Genomic DNA, 21,260 nt, shown 5'->3' with positions numbered 1-21,260 from the left:
GGACAGTCACGTGGAACAGCACAGAAAACCGTTACCTATAGGTGGAGGGATGGCAGTTCCTAAAAGAGAAAGAAAAGAGTCAAATTGCATGAAGGGCCTCCCAAGCCGAGCTCAACTCTCTGCCCCATTCCCCTCCCCCAAGCCTGCCAGATCAAAACACCATAATTGGGAAATGGTAGAGTTGTTGTGCATAAAATGAAGCAGACACTCCCCATTTGCTCCACAGAGGGATTAAGTCTGGGAAAAAAGCGTACATTCATTCTGGGGAGGGTGCAAGGGGGATGAATATGCCTCTCGAAGGAGCTTTTTCCTGGTTCTAACAGGGCCCAGTAATATACTAGAATACTGTCCTCCCCACTGATGGGCTTCTCAGTGAAACTCTTTATAGTAGTGCAGCCATTTTCAAGCACCGTGCTGGGGCACACTGGTGTGCCATGAGTGGTCCACAGGTGTGCCACAGGAATTTGGGGGAAGATCATTTATTAGTAAGGCCAGTGGGGTTGTGAGCCCCCCACTGGCAGCATGGTGTGCCTTGTCAATTGGCAAAAACCTGATGGTGTGCCTTGACAATTTTAGTGCCTTGTCAGAGTGCCACGAGACGAAAAAGGCTGAAAATCGCTGTAGTCGTGAGCAGCTTCTACCACCTGCACTGCTAGTTTAATTTCTGCTATAAATGAAGTTTGGATGAAAAGCACACTTGTTGTAGATACGATGCAATACACCTCAGGGCTCTTAAGAGCACTGAGACTGGAGTGGGCCCTAGTCTGCCTCTCACGGCAAAAGCACAGAAAGATGCCTGCTTTGTGAGGGGGAACTAGGTGGTGAACTGCCCCCCCCCCGTTGCCTCAGCTTCTGGAAAGGAGGACAACAGCCTCTCTGGGTCTGCTACATTTTCTTCCAAGCCTAGCCTAGTGGTGTCCAGTCCCCCACCCCTCCACCATATTTAGTCGCTACTCAAGCCTGAGCCTTCAAGGGAGGAACCTCTTGGAAGGGAAGAGGGCAGCGGCCTCCAAAGCACCTGACTGGGGAGAGGAGGGGAACCCCCAGCCAGGTGCTCTTCCTGCCTCCCCCAGCAGACACTTCACCCAGAGCCACCATCACCTTTCTTGATCTTCAGGTCAGGGCCACTCCGAACACCACAAAGACCAGGCCCAGAAGGAGCCCCACGACCCCCGTCCATATCTTGCTCCTGGCGGAGTCTGACTGTGGCTCTGCAGAAAGAGAAAGAAGCTTGAATCAAACGTGGGCAGGCCTGCAAAGTAGTCCTCCCCCCACTCAGAGACCACCCTTGTCCCAGGGATGCTCCCTTGGGCTGGGGTTTCTCTCCCTGGGCAGAAGAATGTGTGATGTGCAAATCCAATGCTCAAATCTCCTACCCCACCGGATGCTGGTGGGGCCTGGGAGGCTGGCGTGCTCCACCCGACAGGCGTAGCCGTCTCCGCGTTCCGGCCACGCTTCCAGCATCACCTGGATGGAGAAGGTCCAGTCCCCGTTCCGGATCAGCTCCGTGGACACCACTCTGCTCTCGTCCTCCTCCTGCCCGATCCGCAGCCACCTGATGTCAGTCTCTGCAGGGAAAAAGCTGTCCATGTTGCACACCAGCAGAGTTTGGGGGGGGGGGGGAGTCTGAATCCGTGGGGGTGATCTGCAGCTGGGGCTTCACTGGAGAGGGAGACAGAGAGGGCAGGAGGGGGTCAGAGTATGGAGGGTTCAGTTGGAGAGTGGAGATTATAGAAAGGATACTATCTATTAGATTTATAGCCTGCCTTTCCTTGAGCAAATGCTCAAGGTAGCTTTGTCAAAGGATCAGGCTTATGAAGTTTATCCTCTTCAGTGGGCTTCCACTTCCCCCGCTGTCCCCCATGTCCTCCACCCACTTGGGGTCCAGTATTGTGGTTGCCCCGTCCCTCCGCTGAAGCAACCCAGTTTTGCAGGGAGCACCACAGCGCTATGCAAGTGGCCCCTCCCCTTCCAAGAGGTGGCTGTAAGACAGAGGCGTGTGCCCAGAAGGCCTTCCTGGAATGCTGCCAGAAGGTGAGCACCTCCTCTTTGCACCCACCACCCAGAATGGCTCCAAAGGGGAGGGGGAGAGGCTGCTGGTACCAGCGATGTGCAATTGGTGGCGAGGCAGGTGAGGCAGTGCCTCCCCACCGGATTCGAAAAGCACCACCGTCGAGTGAGATACACCACGCCACAGTGAGGCTACCTACACAGCTTAGTGCTTTGCCCTCCTCTAGCTACACCACTGGTTGGGGGGGAAGAAGGTGCCCTCTGTTCTGTTGTGGGAGGGGGTGGTGGTGGAATGAATCACAGCCAGCCTGCCCACCCCGCCCCTCTCTTCCCCTGGCTTCAGGTGCCTGGAGGGGGGCCCTGCTCTGCGTCCCTCCCGCCCCCACCAACCTCCCCCCCACTTACGTTTCCTGGCAGAGATGAAGGACTGGAAGATCGCGTAGTTGTGGCGGCAGACACGGTCCACGTCGGCCCTCATGGAGGCTAGCGTTTCTGGTTGAAGTAGTGGACCGCAAACTTGCCTATCTTGGCCTCAAAGGTCCCATGGCGGTTGTCGAAGCGGGCAAACTCCTGCCGGCCATAGATGTGCCTGTCCAGGACATAGTTGGCACTGCCATCAGGAAAGTGACACTCGCCCTTCCTCTGTAACAGGAAATGCTCTGTGGGGAGAGGAAGAGCCCAGCTGGTGAAGGGAGCTGATGGGGGGCTTAGCTGGCAGCACGGGGGCTCCGCACACCAGCAAGGGCTACAGCAGTGGTTCCCAACCTAAGATCCGTGAACCACCCGTGGACCACCTTGCTGGGCTACAGCACTGGTTCCCAACCTATGATCCTGTGGACCCCAACCTATGATCCGTGGACCACCCATGGACCACCTTGTTGGGCAAATGTCCCCTTCCCCCATGGAGCTGCCGACAGCTGCCTGGCGTCCATTGGGTACTGCAGCCCTGGGTGCCAGGCAGCTCAGGATTAGGCTGAAAATCTTTGGTTTCCCCATACATTATAGGCCAGTTTAATGTTAGGAGGAAATGTTAAGATCTCTCTCCTGATTAAACTGCATAACATTTTACTGCATAAAGAAAATATTTCTTCACTCAGCGTGTGGTTGGTCTGTGGAACTCCTTGCCACAGGATGTGGTGACGGCATCTGGCCTGGACGCCTTTAAAAGGGGATTGGACAAGTTTCTGGAGGAAAATTCATTACGGGGTACAAGCCATGATGTGTATGCGCAACCTCCTGATCTTAGAAATGGGCTATGTCAGAATGCCAGACGCAAGGGAGGGCACCAGGATGAGGTCTCTTGTTATCAGGTGTGCTCCCTGAGGCATTTGGTGGGCCGCTGTGAAGTCCAGGAAGCGGACTAGGTGGGTCTTTGGCCCAATCCAGCGGGGCTCTTCTGATGCTCTTATGTTTAGATATAGCAGCAGATCAGGGACTGTCAGCCACGGGACACGGTGTGTTTTCAGGGGACGCTTGTGGCAAATGCAGCTCTCACCAGACTGGTTCAAAGCCAGTTTGGCACAACTTGGAAACAGGCTGGAGTGCCGGGACGTGCCAAAGGACCCACACTTAGTGTGCAGCAGCGTCAGTGGGAGATGCTCCGCCCGGGACTGGCGCTGGCTCCAGGACCTGCATGCGCTGCTCCCTCGTGGCCCCCCCCAGACCTTCCACTCCTGGTCCTCAGTGGCGCTGGACGACCCTCGTGGGCGCTTTGGCTTAGTGGCACTGCCCAGGACGGCGGGCAGGAGGGCAGAGGGCGCTGCTGGAGGTGCGGGACTCCTGCAAGGAGCTGCACTGGGGCTGCTTCACACGTGCAGGCTGGGCGCGTGACTCCCGAGAGCGGTGCTCAGGCCCTTCCCCTGCCCGTTCCCAGCACCGGGTTCAGGAGCGCGAGGGCAGCTCCAGTCCCTGCCGCGAGGAGCCTCCAGTCCGCCCCGGCTCTGCCCAGGAGGCCCCCGGGCCGGGCGGGCAGGCGCGGCTCATCGCCCGCAGGAGCCGGTCCTCCCGCTCCGCCTGCACCAGTGGGCGGCAGCAGAGCAGGCGGCGGGAGCGCTGCGGAAGAGGAGGACGAGGCGGGCGGAGGACGGCGGGCTGCAGGTAAGGGGGACCGGGCCCCCAAAGCCCCCCGGGAAGGACCAGTCCGGCGGGGCTCCTGCACCCCCGCCCCCTCCGTAGCCCGGCCAGACCCCCGCCCAAGACACCCCCGCACTGCTCACTGCCTGCTTCCTTCTTGCAACTCACTTCCCCCCCCAGATGCACAGCCGCGTCCTGTGATGGGGCAGATGAGAGCTATTCCTCCCCCCGCCTCGGGCTGCCAGGAAGGAGCCTCCCCACCCCCCCATCTCCCAGCCGCCTCTCTTCACTCAGCAGGACAGCCAGACCTGGAACATGGCTCTGGAGTGTCCCTTCCCCAAGACCCCCCCATGTCAGTTACTTCTTTGTTGCAACTTGCAACACACACATCGCACCCCCCACCCCCGCGTGAACATGCACAGCCCACATCCTGTGATGGGGCAGATGAGAGCTCACCCCCCCCCCGCCTCGGGCTGCCAGGAAGGAGCCTCCCCAGGCCCCCTGATCTGTCCCGCCTGCCCCGCCTTACTGGCTCCAGCTCCTCCGGGTCTTCCTGCGGGCTTGGCAGGGACCCTCCTGTGGGGCCTCCAGAGTCTGTTCCGGACCAAGTCTTGACCCGCCAGGCTCAGCTGTCCTGCCTGTCAGCATCTGGAGAAGTGCTGTGGAGGCGCCTTGGGGCAGGGAACCCAGAGGGAGGAAGCAGACGCCGAAAGGGACAAGGAGTTCTGGCAGAAGCTGGTGCAGAGGATCCAGGGCCCCGATGCTGCCCACTCCCAGGGGCCCTGCGGGCTCTGCAGCCGGTCCTACAAGCTCTGCCGCCAGTGGCTCCAGCCAGGGCAGCACACCAAGGCCCAGATCCTCAGCCTGCTGGTCCTGGAGAGGCTCCTGACCCTCCTGCCCCCAGAGGTGGAGCGCTGGGTGCGAGACTGCGGCCGGAGAGCAGCGCCCAGGCGGTGGTCCTGGCAGAAGGTGGGAGGAGTGGGGCGCCTGCAGAGCTTTCATGGGGAAATCATCCCGGAGTGGGGACTTGTCCACTTGCCCCTTTGCCAGCCTCCTTCCCTGCCCAGATCCTGACTCCTGTTTCTGTGCAGGGGGCGCTGTTGGAAACTGGGGCTGACTCCCCAGAGGAGGCTTCGCTGGACCCCAGTCAGGGGCTGGAGTTCGGGGGGCACCAGCCCGAGGCTGCCAGGAGTGCTGAGCTGTGGGGTAAGGACTGATGGGACCTGTTTCAACTGGGCCCCTTTCTCAGACAGGCCTGAGGCGTGGGGGCTGCTTTCTCAATCCCCTGAGTCTTGGGGGGGGGGTTGGCACCTGCCTTCAGCTTCTCCCGCAGTATGTGCTGAGCTAAAGCAGCTGAAGGACTTTTCTGACTCACCTCCCTTCCCATGAGAAACGTGTCCACTCTCTCCCTCTCTCTCCCGCCCGCTCCTTCACCGCTTTCCAGTCCGGAACAGGCCTTGTCCTCTTATTTCGCGTTTCTGCAGGAGCCTTTCAGGGACTGTCTCCAGCTCCTGGCGCAGAACTGCCCAGCGCACCTCCCTGCTCCCCCCCACCTGCTTCCTGCAGCAGGCCAGGGCAGCGTCTCGTTCCCACTATAATCGGGCAGAAGCCGGGCGCTAAGGCAGGAACAGCCCAATCCTAAACTGCCCAGGGCATGGGGCAGCGCCAAAAATGGGAGTAGCCCCGCAATGGCATGGCAAAAGATCGGCAGTGAATCAAGAGCCTCTGTGTCGGGTGGTGAGCCTCTCTCCCCTCCCGCTCCCCCCCCACAGAAAGCCTCCTTCCCGCCCTCCCTCCGCCTCCCCCCTCCCCAGAACGCCTCCTCCCGACATCCCCCCATGCCCCACCTACCTCTCTACTGCTTCCCCTTCTGTCTCCCCACAGGCAGTGAAGCGGCCTCAGTGTCATGTTCTGGGTCTCCTCGTCCGTGGACTGGAGAAGGAGGGGCTGCTGCAAAGTCTGCTCAGGTAAGGGGCAGCTGACCGGGGAAGCCTGCAGGGAGCAGCCACGTGAGAGGCCTTCTTTGTTCTGGGGTTGGAGGCCGCCTCTTCTTTTCCTGGGGCTGCAGGATGTCAGGGGTGCCCGCTCAGAAGACCCTGAGCTCCTTGGATCTCCTCGTCTGGGTTGGGAATCCAGTCAGTTCCTGTCCCCTGTTGCCTTTTTGGGGGACTGGGTCGAGAATGTCCCCCTGTGGAAGCAGCAGCCACCCTTTGACAGGCACCATCTGATGGGTCTGGCAGGAGTGAGGAGTGGCAGGGCTCCGTCCTTCCTCTGCCTGCAGGAATCAAGGCTGCACATAGCGCACGTCTCAGAAGCTGCTCTGAATACCCTGCAGGCCTTCTGGGCCTGTACAGTTTAAACAGGGCTTATTTCCACACAATGCTGTGCTGCAAGTACAGGAACCAGGAGACACTTGGTGCTATCCATGCACATGTGCTGTTCTCCTAGATGCTGCCCACATGTGCCTCCAGCTCAGAGCAAAGCCTGAGCTTCTCCTGCCCCTTTGAGAGCCTTCCTGTCATCGTGCCCTAGACCACCTCTCAGGCAGGACCTTATCTGTGAGCTGAGGTTGAGTTCCAGGTTCTAGGAAGTCTTAGGACAAGTGAGGAAGTGTTGCCTTTGCAAGAATAAGGCACTCTGTACATGCCCAGGGGTGCTTTGTCTTTGTGTCATTTTTTGAAAATCCTTTTCAGCTCTCTTACTGAGGGAACCCTGCACATGCTGAGAGAAACACAGCCCTAGGTGCTGGAATGTTTCCATGTGGGAAAAGGCGACATCCTTAAGTAGACTCAGTTAAACAGTGTGGGTGGGCTCTCCTTGCTGTGGCCTTCTGGGCAGCCACCTGCTAGGGGTATCTGTGGAATTCCTACACTGAGCAGGAGATTGAACAGAACAACACATCTGAACCCTCCAGACCCAGGTTTTTGTGAAAGCTACACAGGACACAAGGACTGAGGCTGCAGAGAGCTGGCTGCCTGTGCTGTGTGCAGGAGGGGTCTCCGCAAGATCTGGCAGGGGGCTCTGTGACATGGGGAGGGACTGCACAGGGGGTCTTCTGGCAGGAGACATTGTGTGTGATGCTCATTGTCATCATTCTGATTAACTATAAACTTAAATACTCGGCTGGTCGCTTGACTGCATTTTTAAACTCTGGAAATGCCAAGTGTACAGGAAGCATTGAGTCTGCAGGAAAGTGTCTGGTTCCCCCCACTTCAGTTCTCCTCTCCATGTTTGATTGGAGATGTGTCCTGGGTGGGGACCCTGGGTAGTCTCCGAGCAAAGATGGGAGAACTGGAATATCTGGTGACAAGGGAGAAGATTGACATAGTGGGCATAACAGGAACCAGGTGGAATGCGGAGACTCAGTGGGATACCGCAATCCCGGGCTATAAAGTCTATAGGAGGGAGGGGAGAGTTGGAGGTGGGGTGGCCGTTTATGTTAAGGAAGGGATAGAATCCAGCAACTTAGAAATTGAAGGTGGGTCCAACTCCATCATAGAATTTCTGTAGGTTAAACTACCAGGTCCAAGTGGGTTAATAGTGGGGGCGTATAATTGTCCTCTGGACCAAAAACTTGAGGGAGAAATGAGGAAACAGATCAGGAAACAAGCTCATTTGAGCTTGAAATGAGGAAACAGATCTGGGAGATGTCAAGGAGGGACAGGGTTGTAATCATGGGGGACTTCAATTATCTTCATATCAACTGTGCCAATTTATGTTCTGGTCACGAAAAGGAGACCGGATTTCTTGACGTGCTAAATGACTGTGCCTTAGAGCAGCTAGTCATGGAGCCCACCAGAGGACAGGTGACTCTGGATTTGCAGTACTCAGGACCTGGTTAGAGATGTCAGTGTTACTGAGCCATTAGGGAACAGTAACCAGCCTGTAATCTGTTTCGACATGCACGTTGGGGGAAGAATACTGGGCAAATCTCTCACAAAAACCATTGACTTTTGTGAGTCAGGCAGGCAGAGGAGGACCGTGGGGAGACTTCCGGGGGCGATCAGGCTTCGTCCCAACCTCAGGCATGCAGCTCCTTAGCTGCCCGGGTGGGAAGACTCAGGGCTGGAGGACGTCATCCTGGAGAGGAGGGAAACAATCCCCTAGGGGGGACCCATTCTCCAGGGGATGGGCCCGTATCCGAACGCACTCGGGATACTCCTCGGCGGGAGGGGGATTGGGGGCTTCTTGTAGTGGGGGATTCGATTATTAGACACATAGAGAGGGGGATTTGCAATTTGAAGTGTGGAAAGAGCTTCAGTGCGAGTTCAGGCCTCGCTGTGCATGAAAGAACCCACACAGGGGAGAAGCCATTTGAATGCTCAGAGTGTGGAAAGTGTTTCCGTCAGGTCTCTGGCCTGACTTCACAACAAAGAACCCACACGAGAGAGAAACCATATCATTGTCAGGAGTGTGGAAAGAGCTTCAGTCACAAAAATATCCTGACCTTGCATAGAGAGGGGGATATCTGGACTTTCAGAAGGCGTTTGACACGGTCCCTCACCAAAGGCTACTGAAAAAACTCCACAGTCAGGGAATTAGAGGACAGGTCCTCTCATGGATTGAGAACTGGTTGGAGGCCAGGAAGCAGAGAGTGGGTGTCAATGGGCAATTTTCACAATGGAGAGAGGTGAAAAGCGGTGTGCCCCAAGGATCTGTCCTGGGACCGGTGCTTTTCAACCTCTTCATAAATGACCTGGAGACAGGGTTGAGCAGCGAGGTGGCTAAGTTTGCAGACGACACCAAACTTTTCCGAGTGGTGAAGACCAGAAGTGATTGTGAGGAGCTCCAGAAGGATCTCTCCAGACTGGCAGAATGGGCAGCAAAATGGCAGATGCGCTTCAATGTCAGTAAGTGTAAAGTCATGCACATTGGGCAAAAAATCAAAACTTTAGATATAGGCTGATGGGTTCTGAGCTGTCTGTGACAGATCAGGAGAGAGATCTTGGGGTGGTGGTGGACAGGTCGATGAAAGTGTCGACCCAATGTGCGGCGGCAGTGAAGAAGGCCAATTCTATGCTTAGGATCATTAGCAAAGGTATTGAGAACAAAACGGCTAATATTATAATGCCGTTGTACAAATCTATAGTAAGGCCACACCTGGAGTATTGTGTCCAGTTCTGGTCGCCGCATCTCAAAAAAGATATACTGGAAATGGAAAAGGTGCAAAAGAGAGCGACTATGATGATTACTGAGCTGGGGCACCTTCCTTATGAGGAAAGGCTATGGCGTGATCATGCTGCAACATGCAAGTCGGGGGAAGAATGCCAGGCAAATCTCTCACAAAAACCCTTGCCTTCCGACAAGTGGACTTCCCTCAAATGAGGAGGCAGGTTAGAAGTAGGTTGAAAAGGAAGGTAACAAGAGTCCAATCTCTCCAGAGTGCATGGAGGTTGCTTAAAACAACACTAATAGAGGCCCAGCGGAAGTGTATACCGCAAAGGAAAAAGGGCTCCACTAAGTCCAGGAGGTGCCTGCATGGCTAACCAGCCAAGTTAGAGAGGTCGTAAAGGGCAAGGAAGCCCTTCTGTAAATGGAAGTCCTGCCCGAATGAGGAGAATAAAAAGGAACATTTAGTTATTAGTTTAAAAGCCATTTAGTTTAAAAGCCATTTAGTTATTTGATTTTTCTCTGTAAACCGCTTTGTGAACTTTTAGTTGAAAAGCGGTATATAAATGCTGTTAATATTATTATTATTATTATTATTATTATTATTATTATTATTATTATAGGGACAGACTGCACTTGCTCCCGGTGTGGAAGGGATTGTCACTCCCGGATTGGCCTTTTCAGCCACACTCAGCCACACTCTTTCGAGACTGCCACAGTCTTTCGAGAAAGCCACAGTCTTTCGAGACTGAGGGTTGCCAATACGTATACGTATTATTATTATTAACAACAACAACAACAACAACAACAACAACTGTGACAAAATGCACGAAGGTGATACTGGTGGCCAAGAGAGACTATGAGGAACACACGGCCAGAAACATTAAGGGGAATAATAAAAGCTTCTTCAAATACGTTAGAAGCAGGACACCCACCAGAGAAGCGGTTGGCCCTCTGGATGGTGAGGGAGGGAAAGGGGAGATAAAAGGAGACTTAGAGATGGCAGAGAAATTAAATGAGTTCTTTGCATCTGTCTTCATGGCAGAAGACCTCGGGCAGATTCCGCTGCCCGAACAGCCCCTCCTGACCAAGAAATTAAGTTGGATAGAGGTTAAAAGAGATGATGTTTCAGACCTCACTGATAAATTAAAGATCCATAAGTCACCGGGCCCTGATGTCGTCCACCCAAGAGTTATAAAGAAGTTGAAGAATGAAGTTGCTGATTCATTGACTAAACTAGGCAACTTGTCCCTTAAAATGGCCGCGGTGCCAGAGGATTGGAGGACAGCAAATGTCACACTGATCTTTAAAAAAGGAAGGTGGGGGGACCCGGGAAACTGTAGACCGGTCAGCCTAACATCTATGCCAGGTAAGATAATAATAATAATAATAATAATAATAATAATAATAATAATAATAATAATACTCCCCTGGGGGCTGGGGATTAGAATAGGCCCTCAGTTTGGCTGTACTTGTCGTAAGAGGCGACTAAACAGCCACCGGGTAGATGGGACTCGTCAGCCTGGGAAGGCAGCTCATCTGAGAGAAGGAAAACTCTGATCCCAAACCTCCACTGCCTTGTGGCTACATCCAGTTATGGAAAAGGCTTCAGGAGTCAACCTCGAGGCAAAATCAGGAGCCGGAGTCCCTGAGGCAGTTCATGGCTGAACACAATCACGTTCTGGCAACTCCTGCGACGGTGCTGGAACCAACCGTATTGGCCTCTGCCTTTCCATTGGACCATTTCAGTGACGTGGAGAGGGGGGATTTGCTGCATGGGTAACAGCCTATCCTCCATACCTACTTTACCCAGGCTTCACGCACTGGAGAGGACACTCTGTTCCAGAACCACCATTCAGAGCGTGACACCATAGTCTTCCGAGACTGAAGGATGCCAACCAATAATAATAATAATAACTTTATTTATACCCCGCCCTTCTCCCCAAAGGGACCCAAGGCGGTAAGATGGTGGGATGCCTCATCATAGATAGAATCTCAAAACACATAGACCAGCGGTTCTCAAACTTTTCCAGCTCGCGCCTCCCCTGATCCTTGTAGCCATAGGCCACGGCTCCCCATTACAACACCTCACCTCAGTTACCCCCAAAATGGGGATGAAGGTGTTATAATTATACACTAGAAAAAAGGCTGCCAGCACTCTGAGGCTGCAATCATAACCACACTTACCTGAGAGTAAGCCCCATTGAACAAAATAGGACTTACTTCTGAGTAGGCCTGGTTAGGATTGTGCCCTGACTTTGTTAGCAGCACACCTGGAGGGTTTTGGAAAGGGAGGGGGAAGTGATGAATTTGCTGGGGGAGGGGAAGACTTTGTTTTGTGTGTATCTGCTAATTGCAAACTGATGCAAACTGAGGCCTAGAGACTGTTTGGCTGGAATCCTACCCCACTTTCCTGGGAGTAAGTCCCATTGAACACATTAGGACTTACTTCTGAGTAGACCTAGCTAGGATCGTGCCTTCTGTCTTACATTAGCAGCCAACAGAGTACCCCCCCCCCCCTCGAAGCAGGAGGAAAAAGGGGAATGGCTAAAAAGGAATGGGGATTTTAATTTTTAATCAATTTTTGGAGACAAAGCATCAAGAGGGGCTTTTTTTCTTTTTTGAAGGGGGAGGAAAAAGAGAAAGGTGAGGATCCTTGGTTAAGCTGACACAGACCCCCAAGCCTTTGTAGGTCTACTCAGAAGTAAGCCCATTTGAGTCAATGGGGCTTACTCCCAAGAAAGTGTGGAAAGGATTGCAGCCACACCCAGCAAGATTACAACTCACCCCAAAGTAGATGGGGGCTGCTCACACACATACACCCAGCATGCAGATGCCACCCCTCTTCCCCCCAGGCAAGACAGAGGGATGCAGGCTGGGGCATTTGGACACCCCCCACTAGGAGCAGGCTGGCTCCTTCCATCCCAAGCAGAGGAAAATGCTGCACTGCCTGTACTTACTCTTCCCTCCCAGTTTGAAAACTGCCAGGAGCGTGCACTGTGCTGATGAGATGCAGCACCTCCACACTCTTCTCACCTCCAGCCTTGACCAATCCCAGGATGCCCAGGACGAGGGGCACACTGGGAAATGTAGTCCTTGGGGCGAGGTTGCACATGGAGAGAGCTCCATGATGAGATGCGCCACCTCTGCCTGCCCAGCCAGCCTTCTCCCCCGCCTCCCCCACCATGTTTCACACTCTCTCCCAGCCTCACGCTGCCCCACCCACCTCCTTCACAGCTGCAGAAAAGCAGCAAGTCAGTAGGCAGCACGTGAAGCAGAGCAGCCCAGCCCAGCCTCTCCCCTGGAGATGCCTGGCGACGCCCCTGGAGGCTAGCCATGCCTCACTAGGGAGACGGGACGCACAGATCCAATACCTCAGACATAGACGAACAAGCCTTGCTGAGGGAGAACCAGCCTGGCTTCTGTAAGGGCCAGTCTTACCTCATGAACCTTTCAGAATTCTTTGAAAGCTTCATTTCTCCTGCAGTTGTCTAAGGGAGAATACCATATCAGTGGTGTCACATAGCCATGGTGTCAGAAGATTGGAGGATAGCAAATGTCACGCCAATCTTTAAAAAGCTAAAGAGGGGGGACCCAGGTAACTATAGGCTGGTCAGCCTAACATCTATACTGGGTAAGATGGTGGAATGCCGCATCAAAGATAGAATCTCAAAACACAGACGAACAGGCCTTGCTGAGGGAGAGTCAGCATGGCTTCTGTAAGGGTAAGTCTTGCCTCACGAACCTTATAGAATTCTTTGAAAAGGTCAACAGGCATGTGGATGCGGGAGAACCCGTAGACATTATATATCTGGACTTTCAGAAGGCGTTTGATACCGTCGCTCACCAAAGGCTACTGAAAAAACTCCACAGTCAGGGAATTAGAGGACAGGTCCTCTCGTGGATTGAGAACTGGTTGGAGGCCAGGAAGCAGAGAGTGGGTGTCAATGGGCAATTTTCACAATGGAGAGAGGTGAAAAGCGGTGTGCCCCAAGGATCTGTCCTGGGACCGGTGCTCTTCAACCTCTTCATAAATGACCTGGAGACAGGAGTGAGCAGTGAGGTGGCAAAGTTGCAGATGACACCAAACTTTTCTGAGTGGTGAAGACCAGAAGTGATTGTGAGGAGCTCCAGAAGGATCTCTCCAAACTGGCAGAATGGGCAACAAAATGGCAAATGCGTTTCAATGTAAGTTAGTGTAAAGTCATGCACATTGGGGCAAAAAATCAACACATATAGGCTAATGGGTTCTGCTTCTGATGCTGGCATATTTGCCAACAGAACAAAGGTGACAGCCTTCAGATGACTGCCCATTTGACCTCATTTTTAAACTCTGGAAATGCCAAATTCCACAAAGTGTTGAGTCTGCAGGAAAATACCCCCCCACACACACACACACCTTAAGTCCTCTTTCCAGTGTTTGATTTGAAATGTGTGTGGAGTGGGGATGATTTGCACCTCTCTTCATTCAGGCTCCGGTGTCCTTTGAGGAGGTGGCTGTGCGTTTCAGCAAGGAGGAGTGGGCTCTGCTGGACCCCAGCCAGAAGGCCCTGTGTGCAGAAGTGATGCTGCAGAATGAGGAGAACGTGGCTTCTGTGGGTAAGTCAGGATCTGTGATGATATATGCTCCAGGCCTATAGTGAATTTACATGCTGGATAGGGCAAGGCTAGGCCCTGATGTCTTGGCCTGCATACGTGCAGTGTAGCCCAGGTGCATCATGGGACTGGCTGATGCAACAGGGCATAGCAGGGATGATGCAATACCATGTCACAAGACTATGAGTCACAGGATCATATCCTGCTTCCCACTGGTCAGTGCCAGTATATATTGCAGCCTGTGCAAGCTGCTGTGTGGGAGATGTTATGTGGAGTGTCTGCGGGAAGCTACGTCAGCGGAGTTGGTGATCTGGAGATTGTGGAAAGTGCTATCTTTGCTGTTTACTTGCTGAGCTGCCTTTGCACTGTAAATATTGTACATACTTCAAGTAAAGGACATCTGGTGGTGCAGCACTGCCGTGTCTGTGCCTCGTTATTTCCGGGGAGTATCTGCCTGACCTTGGGTCTCTGGAGCTGCGGTGCCGGCTGCATACTCCACAGGATTCCTTGAGCCTCTTTTCTTCCTAGATGCTAGAACAAAGTAATCGCTGTTCATGATGATCACTGCGACACTTCCCTAGGGGTTGATGTGAAGCGCCAAACTGGCATTTCAGTCCAAGTTCTGCTCACAGTTTCCCTCCACTCACAAGAGCCAACCGAAGGATTCCTGAGCCATGCAGGAGTTTCTGTTCAATGGTCACCTGTCAGAGACTTGTGTGTGTGTGTGTGTGTTTGTGTTTAATCTGGGAATGTTCATCCTGCCTATCTCTCCCAGAGGGGGTCTCAAGGTGTCTCACAGCACGAAAGGAAAACCATAATTACAAATGCACCACATGAAGTTCCAACCAACCAGTCATACAGCTGTACTATACTAAGGGCGCAATCCTAACCCTTTATGACAGTGCTTTCCAGCACTGGCATAGTGGTGCCAATGGGATGTGTACTGCATCCTGCAGTTGGGTGTCACTCACGAAGGCCTCCTCAAAGTAACGGAATGTTTGTTCCCTTCCCTCAGAGCTGCATTGCCCTTATGTCAGTGCTGGAAAGCGCTGACATAAGGGGTTAGGATTACACCCTAAGTTAATGACCTAAACCTGTCCTAGGCCAGTGTGCAGGTTCAGGGCTGCTGCATCACTGGCCGCGGCATCCTGCAGCCTTGACACTGCTTTGCGGGTCTATGTCACTGAATCCATTGCGCTATCCATCTGAGTAAACATTCCTGGGAGTGGTGGTTCCATTTCTGAACTGTGCTGATTCTCTCTGTTCCAGGAAGCAGCGGACAAGACAGTGAGGATCAGAGGCAGCCGTGTGGGGCGTCACCCGCAGGGACCACGCTTGAGGCAGAGAAAGCGCCTTTTAGAAACCAAGAAGGATCAGGGAGGCCGGAGGCAAGCCCAGCACCTCCCTGGAGGAGAAAACTCGTTGTTTGTCTCCATAGAATTCCACCTGAAGAGGAACATTCCAAAGTAAGGAGAAGTGGGGTGTATCCTTTGCCTGAGGAAACAACCAGTTGTAAATCCAGCATTAATAAACACAGCAAATCCCACCCAGGAGAGAAATCATTACAGTGTCCTGAGAGGAGAAAGAGCTTCAGTTCAGGCACACATCTTGCTTCCCATAAGAAGATCCATACTCAGGAGAAAGATTCACATCAAGAGAGATCAAAGAAGCAGGAGGGAAACCAGGCTGAGAAATGGAAAAAGAAATCTGATGCTGGTCAGGGTGGGAATTTCATCCCAGTTAATCCCAGAAAAGGAACTGGAAAGGGAAACAGAGAAGACAGTGAAGATCAGAGGGAGCCGTGTGGAGTTTCCCCAGAAACAACTGCACTTGATGTGGAGGAAATGATTCTAAGAGGCCAAGAAAGATCTGGGAGGCTGGAGGGAAGCCCAGCATCTTCCTGGAGGAGAAAACTCGTTGTTTGTCTCCATAGAATTCCAATGGAAGGAGAATATTCCAAAGTAAGGAGAAGTGGTGTGTATCCTTTGCATGAGGAAGGAACCAGTTGTAAATCCAACATTAGCAAACACACTGAAACCCACCCAGGAGAGAAATCATTTCAGTGTCCTGAGAGGAGAAAGAGCTTCTGTTCAAGTGCACATCGAATATCCCATAACAAGATCCACACACTGGAGAAAGAGTCACATCAAGAGAGATCAGAGAAACAGGAGGGAAACCAGGCAGCAAAATGGAGGAATAAATCTGATGCTCATCAGGGTGAGGATTTCAGTGTCATCCGAGTAGATCGAGAAAAAGAAGCCGGAAAGAAGAAGGAAAATTGCTCTCAGTGTGGAAAGACCTTCAAAAGGAAATCACACCTTACAGTACATCAAAGAACTCACACTGGAGAGAAACCACATAAGTGCTTAGAGTGTGGAAAGAGCTGCAGTGTGAGCTCAACCCTGACTTTGCATCAAAGAATCCATACAGGGGAGAAACCATACAAATGTTTGAAGTATGGCAAAAGATTCAGTTGCATCTCGCACTTGACTGTGCATCGAAGAACCCACACAGGGGAGAAACCGTACAAATGCTTGGAGTGTGGGAAGAGCTTCCGTTGCATGTCACGCCTGACCATGCATCGAAAAACCCACACAGGGGAGAGACCATATAAATGCTTGGAGTGTGGGAAGAGTTTCAGTTCAAGCTCTGACCTGACTGTGCATCAGAGAACCCACACAAGGGAGAAGCCATATAAATGTTCAGAGTGTAGAAAGAGCTTCAATGAGAACAGTATACTGATTGTGCATCAAAGAATTCACACAGGGGAGAAACCATATAAATGTTTGGAATGTGGAAAGAGCTTCAGTCAGAGTTCAATTCTCTCTTTGCATCAAAGGACCCACACAGGGGAGAAACCATATAAATGCTTGGAGTGTGGAAAGAGCTTCAGTGCGAGTTCAATCCTGACTGTGCATAAAAGAACCCACACAGGGGAGAAACCATATAAATGCTTGGAGTGTGGAAAGAGCTTCATTGTGAGCTCACACCTGACTGTGCATCGAAGAACCCACACAGGGGAGAAGCCATATAATTGCTTGGAGTGTGGAAAGGACTTCTGTGACAGCAAACATCTGATTGTTCATCGAAGAACCCATACAGGGGAGAAACCCTATAAATGTATGGAGTGTGGAAAGAGATTCAATGTGAGCTCAAGACTGACTTCACATCTAAGAACCCACACAGGGGAGAAACCTTATAAATGCTTGGAGTGTAGAAAGAGTTTCAGTTCCTGCTCTTACCTGACTGTGCATCAAAGAACCCACACAGGGGAGAAACCATATAAATGCTTGGAGTGTGGAAAGAGTTTCAGTCAGAGTTCTTCACTGAAGACTCACCAAAGAACCCACACAGGGGAGAAACCATATAAATGCTTGGAGTGTGGAAAGAGCTTCATTGTGAGCTCACACCTGACTGTGCATCGAAGAACCCACACAGGGGAGAAACCATATAATTGTTTGGAGTGTGGAAAGGACTTCTGTGACAGCAAACATCTGATTGTTCATCGAAGAACCCATACAGGGGAGAAACCCTATAAATGTGTGGAGTGTGGAAAGAGATTCAGTGTGAGCTCAAGCCTGACTTCACATCTAAGAACCCACACAGGGGAGAAACCTTATAAATGCTTGGAGTGTAGAAAGAGTTTCAGTTTCTGCTCTTACCTGACTGTGCATCAAAGAACCCACACAGGGGAGAAACCATATAAATGCTTGGAGTGTGGAAAGAGCTTCAGTCAGAGTTCATCACTGAAGACTCACCAAAGAACCCACACAGGGGAGAAACCTTATAAATGCTTGGAGTGTAGAAAGAGTTTCAGTTCCTGCTCTTACCTGACTGTGCATCAAAGAACCCACACCGGGGAGAAACCATAGAAATGCATGGACTGTGGAAAGAGCTTCAGTCAGAGCTCAAACCTGACTCAGCATCAAAGAACCCATGCAGGGGAGAAACTATAGAAATGCTTGGAGTGTGGAATGATGTTTGGTTGCAGTTCACACCTGACTGTGCATCAAAGAAGACCCAAAAGGGAGACCGGCTGCCAAGGGGAGAAAGCATATAAGCTTGTTTAGTGTGGAAATGACTTCAGTGTGAATTCAAACCCACATAGGGGGAAACCACATAAATGCTGGGAGTGTGGAAAAATTGAAATCTGGGGACAAACCTCCCTTCACGTTAAAAATGCCATGCAAGGAATTTCAGTACTGCTAACAAGAGCAGTACACTATCTGTGAAAACCAACTTCGAAAACAGTTCTCAGAAGAACAAAGGCTGCATTGATATTAAGAGATATTGCATCTGATGAAACCTATCCCTGCAGAGTATTTATGTGAGCTTGATTAGAAATTCAGAATATCATGTTCATGATGGTATGATTAAAATAGTACTTACATAGCCAAATACAGTTGGATCTTCCTTGTCACTCCTTTTTCTCTCCCTTTCTCAAAGCAGCCTGTCTATGGATGAGCCAAGGGACCTGATTGGGAAGACATTTGGAGAGGACAAAAGGAGGTTCTTCTCCACGCAGCACATGGTTGGCCTGTGGAATTCATTGCCACAGGAAGTGAAGTTGGTTGGCCACTGGCTGGGATGGCTCTAAAAGAGGTGCCTCCTGGGGAACTGTGACAGTCTGCGGCACCATGAAGTTGAGGTGATGGCCAATTGTGGGTCTGATGGCACATGGCAGTGATGCCATTGCAACTGTGCTGGGAGGCAACGCAGTTGGTAGTGGTCAGCTGGGATGGGGGGGACTGGCAGCAGCCCATAGGATGGAGTGGATGAGGTATAAGAGTGAGTGGGGACATGAGAGAGAGAGACAGAGTGGCGGACAGGGGAGCAGAGAAAGGAGCAGAGAGCGAAGCAGGGAGAGGAAGACTAGTGGTGAAGAAGAGGAGCACAGAATTTGGGGAAAAGATGGGGTGAAGGAAGGGAGACCAGAGTGTATGAAAAGTGGGGCTAAGGCCGAAAAAGGGAGAAAGGGCTTGGTCCAGCCAAGGAGAGAGGAGGACATCTGTGATAAGGAAGAATCTTGTCAGAAGTCCCAAGGGGTAGGAGGGGGTGCTCAAAGTCCAGTTTCCAGACTGGGGAAGAAGAGAAGGTCACAGGACAGTTGGACAAGTTCATGGAGGACATGTCTGTCAACAGCCACTAGGCGTGATGCTCTGTGGGAGATCTGAGTTCAGCAGTCGTGTGCATCTGTGAGTCCCAAAGGCTCTGGCGGGGAGGGGGTGGCTTAGGCCTTTCTTTCCTGTTTGTGGGCTTCCAGGAGGCAACTGGTGGCCACTGTGGGAAAGAGGAGGCTGGACTCGGTCAGCCCCCCGTTGGCCTAATTCAGTTGGACCTCTCACATTGCAGGTTATGCACTTCCTTGGCCAGATCTCTGTTTGCCAAGGAAGGGGTAACTATGATTGGTGTCATCTGATGCGAGAACGCATGGTGTCACCCCATGGACCTCCTCCCTTACCAGACCATGGCTTCAAGTGGGAACTGCACACGTGAGTAAGCTGCCGCTGTTAGTTCTTTCATCCTGAATTGTTGCCTGACACACAACGCTTTTCAATGGCCGTGTGTTTCAGCTGCTAGCCACCAAGCTTGTGTGAAGCAGACCTATCTGGGTGTGATTCCTGCAAGCCCAATAGCAAATGCAACTGCAGCACTTGCAAAACAGGCTGTCACAATTGCACACGTTGCCCTTTGATTAGTCTGCCCTCACAGATTAGTTCCACTCAAACTCACAGAAAACAGCAAGGAGGCCAGTTGCCTCAGAACATGCGCAAGTGTCAGCTGGACGCAGCCAAAGCTATACATTCAACAGGCAAAAAGTCCAGTAAATTTCCAATGATGCACTCAAACACCCCCTTTACTCCTCCTGTTGGTTCTTGCTTTGGCAAGATAACGCAGACCAGCTCTGTCTGGTCTTCAGGACTAGGGCACTAGGGAGCCAGACACTGGGTTAGGGGTGGCTCACAGCTTCTTGCCAACAATCATTTTAGTACCAGTCAGAACTGTGGTTAAAATGGCATCACTTTGGCCAGTTTAGTGAGAGCTCTTGGCTCACAGCATCAGAATCTAGAGACGGTCAAGGTCACATATTACACTCTTCGTGCAAATACCCCAGTGGGAGCAGTCAGACTGTCATGGCAGTAAGACTTTGCATGTCTGAACTGGCCCTGGGGTTAGAAAAGCAGTGAGCTTGAGTGTCCAGCTACAAGCTCAGGGCTGGAGTTTGGAAGGCTGCTTTGCTTTGTGACTGATTTGATGCACATGGTTGTTTCACCTGTTCCACGTCCTTCATCTGTCTTGTCACATAAGACAACAGCAGCCAAACCGCCTCTCTGCATACACACAAACCACTTCCCCCGTGCAGTGGTGTAGCTAGAGGGCGTGCAAAGCACTATGTTTTGCAGGGCGCCTGTCATGAATATGTACAGTTTGGGCCTAGTGGAGTGTAGAGCCTGAACCAAGTAAACCAGTAACAGAGAAGGGCTGGCAGTTCCTAGCTGCAAGGATGTGAGTAACAACAGCCAAGGGAATTTACAACTCAATGGGAGGTGATAATGTAGCACCTAAGCAGACAGAAAGGCGCCCATCAAGGGGGAATGCAGCTGTGGATCTCCAGTGGGGAGGAGAGAGCTGAGAGGGCTAGCATCCAGCCCCACTTAGGGAAGATTCTGGCCCCACAGGTCTCTGATTGGACAGTTCAAATGAGTACAGAGTCACCTCAGTCCTGCTAGCCTGAGAAGTATAAGAACAAAGCCCAAGGGGTGTGTCTGAGTTCTTTTGGTGGAAAAGGTTGTGGGTGCAAAATCCTGCAGGGAGCGCCTGATCCAGCCAGGTGGCCTCTTAGGTAACTGGGGCTGAAAGATCTACAAAAGAAAAGAAAGCTGACCCAGGTGAGAGAAGGGAATAACAGAGATAGCCAGTTAGCTTTGTTATTTTTATACTGTTATGCCTCTAGCATTTGCTGCCTTTTGTAACTTTATGTAACCCTATGTACTCAATAAAGTAAAAAACCTTTTACTAAGCTGTTTCATTGTCTGTTGGGGACCAAGTTTCAGAATCCTGCCTAGCCGTTCAGCAAGCTACCAAATACTCATTGAGGACTAGTAACTTGAGGACTGAGGCTTTAATTAAAGAAAGTGCTCAGTGCCTGCAAGGGATCGAATTAAGCCTAGAGGGTCTCAGTGTCCCTGGACTGAGGCACTGGCACATACAGGGTGGTGGCAGTTCTACCGAGCAGGGGTCCTTGAGGGCTCTAGGGTTCGAGAACCAAGAACTCTGAGCACCCCAAAACCCCGGGAGTGTACGACAGCGCCTCCCTGCAGCGTGCAAGTGGCCCCTCCCTCTCGCCCTCCCCTTCCGAGCCATTCCAGGCAGGGGGAGCAACATGGAGGCGAATGCCCAGAAGGCCTCCGTGAAACGCTCCCAGATGAGGCATGCCTCCCTGCGTTCACTCTGAAGAGGAGGGGCCGCTT

The 21,260-nt window shown here is 52.0% G+C and overlaps 2 pseudogenes; one reads left to right on the top strand and one right to left on the bottom strand.

The window, feature by feature from the left end:
- Positions 1-1,113: 1,113 nt before the first annotated feature.
- On the bottom strand, positions 1,114-2,488 carry LOC136639169 (DLA class II histocompatibility antigen, DR-1 beta chain-like; annotated as a pseudogene).
- Positions 2,489-4,072: 1,584 nt separating this feature from the next.
- Positions 4,073-20,805, top strand: LOC136640335 (zinc finger protein 420-like; annotated as a pseudogene).
- The last annotated feature ends 455 nt before the right edge of the window (positions 20,806-21,260 follow it).

This window comes from Tiliqua scincoides, chromosome 2 (assembly GCF_035046505.1).
Source record: "Tiliqua scincoides isolate rTilSci1 chromosome 2, rTilSci1.hap2, whole genome shotgun sequence".
Taxonomy (NCBI): domain Eukaryota; kingdom Metazoa; phylum Chordata; class Lepidosauria; order Squamata; family Scincidae; genus Tiliqua; species Tiliqua scincoides.
The sequence above is the reverse complement of the archived record's forward strand: the minus strand, read 5'-3'. Positions and strand labels throughout refer to the sequence as shown.